The sequence below is a fragment of the Bombus affinis genome, unplaced genomic scaffold, assembly GCF_024516045.1.
Source record: "Bombus affinis isolate iyBomAffi1 unplaced genomic scaffold, iyBomAffi1.2 ctg00000280.1, whole genome shotgun sequence".
Taxonomy (NCBI): domain Eukaryota; kingdom Metazoa; phylum Arthropoda; class Insecta; order Hymenoptera; family Apidae; genus Bombus; species Bombus affinis.
This window is the reverse complement of record NW_026108968.1, coordinates 92,501-97,500: the sequence shown is the minus strand read 5'-3', so window position 1 is coordinate 97,500 and position 5,000 is coordinate 92,501. Positions and strand designations below refer to the sequence as shown.

General features: G+C 52.9%; 1 pseudogene; it reads right to left on the bottom strand.

The window, feature by feature from the left end:
- Window positions 1-5,000, bottom strand: part of LOC126927852 (large subunit ribosomal RNA) — a 9,957-nt pseudogene that overhangs the window by 2,354 nt on the left and 2,603 nt on the right.

Here is a 5,000-nt window from a genome sequence, read left to right as displayed (position 1 = left end):
GCGTGTCCGAGTCCCCATTTCGCCTTGGCCACCCTCGCGAGGCTGTTGAAGAGTTTTTGACACTTACCTGTTATTGCCTCCACGTGCTTGTTGACTTTTAGCCCTCCTTCGAGGTGCACTCCAAGGTATTTGATTGCCTGCTCCATCCTTATATTCCTGCCGCTAATCTTAATAATCGGTGGCCTCTCCGCGTCCAGCTTACCTTTGACGAGCAGCATCTCCGTTTTCTGTGCCGATAACGTTAGCTTCTTCCTGGTGCACCAGGTAGAGACTCGGATAACTACCTCCTGTCCCTTTTCCTGGAGCTCGTTCCTCGTGTTGCCGGCAATTAGAATCACGATGTCGTCCGCGTACGCGATGGGTTCGCACCCCGTCGCGTTTTCCGCTAGCTCAGCCAGCAGGTCATCAAATACGAGATTCCAGAAACTTGGTCCCAGTACCGATCCCTGCGGGCATCCTTTCGTGACGGGCTTGCTCACTGCTTCGTTTTTCCCAGCAATCTGTACGGTTCTTTCGGAGAAGTAGCTCCTTGTTAACCGGTACAGGTTGTCGGGGCATTCTCTTCTTTTGAGCTCGTGCAGCACGTTCGGCCACCAGACGTTGTCGAAGGCTCCTGATATATCGAGTGCTATTGCGAGGACGTACCTCTTCTCGCTCATTTGCTCGATTTTCTCGCGGAGCTTGATGATCGCGTCCACCGTCGATCTTCCGGGGCGAAAGCCATATTGTCTGTCGGAGGAGAGCGCGTGGTCGTGGAAGATAGGTGCCATCCTGGTGGCCATTAGCCTTTCTAGCAGCTTGCCTAGCATGGAGAGCAGACAGATTGGCCTGTAGGATTTCGGATTGCTTCTGTCCCGATCCGGTCCCTTGGGGATGGTGATAACATTTGCGACCTTCCACCGTTTGGGGAATATTCCCCAGGCGAGGCAGCCGTTCATGAGCCTTAGGAGCTCCTGGTGTATTCTTCCCCAGGCCCGTTGGATTATTTCGACCTCAATCAGGTCGGGGCCTGGGCACTTCCCCTTCCTCAGCCGTTTCACGGCGTCACTGAGTTCCTCGAAGCTGAATTCAGGGGTGTCTTCTACGTTGGGGGGGTTTGTCGAGTTCCGCCTTATTTCCTTCTGCTCCTCCGTTTCGGTGTCTTCCTCGTCGTCGGGTAGAAGTGCGGACAACATCGCTGCCGCGGTCGTTCGCCAGTTGGAGGTATATCCGAGCGGCGTCTTCAGCGTCGATGTTGTTTCCTCTCCTCTGAGTTTCCTTGCGACTGTTTTGTAAGCGATGCCCCAAGGTTCCCTGTTACCCTCTTTGGTGACGAAGTCCTGCCAGCTCTGGATTTTTGCTCTTGCCAGCATCCTCTTATACTCCTTTCGTGTTGACCTGTACCGCAGCTTCTCCTGCTCCCTCGTAGCGGGGTCCCTGGCCCCCTGATACCTTCTTCTCGCCTGGTAGGTGTTTCTCTTTGCTCTGGTGAGCTCGGGCGTCCACCAGGGTACTGACCTGTAGTACCATTTCTTCTTTGGGATGGCGGTGTCGCAGGCACCTATCAGGGTTGCCTGGAGTTGCCCGGCCATTCTTTCGACGTCCTCTGCCTGCTGGAGGGTTGTTTCTTTGAGTGCCTCCATTTTCTCTGTGAGGGCACTCTGAAATAGCTCCCAGTTGGCTTTTCGCGTGTTATAGCGTCTTTCCTGAAGCTGCGGTGTGGTGCTTCTCGTCCCGAAGTCGAGGAGCGTCTCCAGTATCCGGTGGTCACTGGAGGTACCATCTTCGCGTATCCTCCAGCCCTTTACAAGGAGTATTGCCTCTGGGCTCGCCATCGTCACGTCTATGTTTGATCGCCCTCGAGTTGTTTCAAACGTGTGGGGTTGTCCTGGTTGATTCAGGACATGGAGACCGTACTGCGCTATGACTGCCTCTAGGGCCTCGCCTCTGTCGTCGGTGCTCCTGCTGCACCACAGCGGTGATTTTGCGTTCGCATCCAGGCCGATGATGATCCTCTTGCCTCTGAGACACCGTAGTACCTTCTCCAACTGTTGCACGCCGACCTCGATGTTTCCTGTCGGCGGAAAGTACAGGCTTGCCGCGTACACCTCTGTTTCCCCGTCGCTTATCTGCACGCAGGAACAGTGTGTTGTGCAGAGTTCGGCGACCTCGAGGGGCGTTAGGGTCTCTGATTTTATCCCTACGGCCGCCATTGGCGGGTTGTGCTTCGACCCTCTGCAGGCGATCGCGACTCCTGTGCCGAATCCGGGTATTTTCCCATCGACGCTGTATGGTTCTTGCATTAATATTATGTCATCCCCATCGGCGTCCATTTGCGTCCGGATCTCGTAAGGAGTTGTTTTGGATCGCTGCATGTTGTGCTGCAGGATCCTTATTTCCCTTTTCCTCCCAAGTCCTCTTCTGTCCCTGCGTTGCTCTTTATACATATTGCGTCCTTGCTATTATTGCTTCCAAGGCTTTCGTATACATTGGGCATTTCGCGTTGGAAGCTGCGTGGTCGCCCTTCCTCCCTGCTCTCTTGCAGTTTACGCAGGTGGCGTGCCCATCCTTATCTTTGCACTCTTTAGTGCTGTGCCCACTTTCTGCACAGTGCGCGCAGATTTCGTAGTTAACGCGGCAATATTTTGCCACGTGTCCGTATCCTTGACACTTGTAGCAGCGACTAATTGCTATGTAATCTTTAACTTTGCAGGCATTCCATGAGAGGAAGATCTTACCTTTCAATAGTTTCTCCCTTACCTGGGGGGGCACTTCGATGACCCAGTTCGTCTCCTCTTGATCCTTTCTGCCGGTCCTGAAGCAGAACTTGATGGCTGCAACGTCGTCCTCATTTAGTCTTTCTTGGTTCTGCTTCCTCATGCAGGCCAGGATCTCCTTCTCTGGAATGTCCCTCGGGACGTCGTAGATGATCATCCTGGGGGGTCTCCGCTGCGGCGTGCTAGCTTTTAGTCCAGCCTCCTTTAGTTTCGAGTTCTCGGTGAACTCTTTTAGGCTCTCCGGCTTCGTCGTCTCAACGGCTAGGCCGTTTCCCTTTATTTTCCGGACGGCCGTAACTTGGATTCCTCTCTTGCGGGGATTCACTAGGGTGAACACCGCGTCAAGTGCTTCTTCGCTCGTTTGAATCTCGCCACCTTCTCTTTCCGGTCGAATTATGACCACATTTTTGGGCGGCTTGACCGCCGTCTGCACGACCTTGTTGCTCGTTATCTTTACTTTTTCGGCATATGTCGGCTCCCTCTGTTCCTGCTGCGTCGTTCTCAAGACGGCTGTTTCTAGCCGCCTGGTTGCTTTGTTGACGGCGTTCATTATCGCCGTTTCCTTATTCTTCTCATCTCCGGCACTCTGCTCTAGCCTGCCTGTCAGGTAGCTATTATGGAGCAGTAGCTCGTCAACAATGCCCCTCATTTCTTTGAAGTGCCGTAGGATTACTGCGGCGTGTTCCTTGTTTATTTTCCTGGCCGAGTCTAAGCAGAACGCCGTGACCTTCCTCTCTATGTCACTGGCCTGTGCCTTTATATCGGGCACTTGCCGCTTATCCTCCCCGGCCAATCTCTCCTCATCTCTGGGGGGGTTGTTTCTCCCCAGGCTTGCTCTCATCGTCTTCTCTGGTATCCTCGGGCTTGGAGTGGCCTCGTTCTTTTCCATCTGTTTCCTCAGGGGTTGGAGGACCACTCTGGCCTCTGCGCCTGGCGACGAGTGCCCTAGCGTCGGCATCACCGGCTCCTTGCCGCTTCTTGCGGCTGCCGCTGCGGCTGTTCGCTTCCCGGTGGCTATGTCCAGCGGCGTATTGAATCCCCCTCGCGGACTTTCAGTTGGCGCTTTGTTCCCGCGAGCACTCCCGCGCTGAGTCCGGCGGCGTGCTCTTCACAGTTCAAAACCCCTGGGTTTGAATTTGAATTTGAATTTGCCGCCTAGCAGCGTGCTCTTGGTTCCCAAGATGCCCGGGCGGCGGCGCTTCGGTCGCTCGACCCAAGATGGCTGCCGCGCGTCCGCTAACCTATCCTCCCGCACGTGGCACTTTGTTTTGCTTTTCTCGCGCTTATTGCGGCAATTTCCACTAAACTTTCGGTGTGCACTATGTTTTTAGCACTCGCACTATCTATTATTTTAGTTTTCGTGCCCGAGATCTTCGATTTTCGCGTTTTTGTCCGCCACGTGGCCTAACCTCACTTCGCGCACGCGGCACTTTCTTTTGTTTTTCCGCGCTTATTGCGGCAATTTTCACTAAGCTTTCGGTGTGCACTATGTTTTTTTAGCACTCGCACTACCTATTATTTTAGTTTCGTGCCCGAGATCTTCGATTTACGCGTTTTTGTCCGCCACGTGGCCTAACCTCGCTTCGCACACGCGGCACTTTCTTTGCTTTTTCCGCGCTTATTGCGGAAATCTCCACTAATATTTTTGCATGCACTTTATTTTAAGCACTAACTCTGCCTATTGAATTATTTTTCGCTCCCGAGATCTTTGATTTTTCGGTTTTTCCTATCCGTCGCGTCAGCTAACCTCACTTTTCGCACGTGGCGATTTACATTAGCTTTTTTCGCTCTGAATTCGGCGATCTCCACGATTCTTTTTAACTACACGTTTTCCTCGGCACTCCCACTTTGCTTTAAATTAATTTTTACGCCCGAACTTTTTAATTTGCCCGGTTTTTTCTTTTATAGACTGCGGAGCGACGTGCACACGTCCGTCCCACTTGCCGCCATCTTGGAAACTAGTAGATAGGGACAGAGGGAATCTCGTTAATCCATTCATGCGCGTCACTAATTAGATGACGAGGCATTTGGCTACCTTAAGAGAGTCATAGTTACTCCCGCCGTTTACCCGCGCTTTTTTGAATTTCTTCACGTTGACATTCAGAGCACTGGGCAGAAATCACATTGCGTCAACACCCTTGGGGGCCATCGCAATGCTTTGTTTTAATTAGACAGTCGGATTCCCCTAGTCCGTGCCAGTTCTGAGCTGAGCGTTGAATGGCGGCCGAAGAGAACGACCGCGAC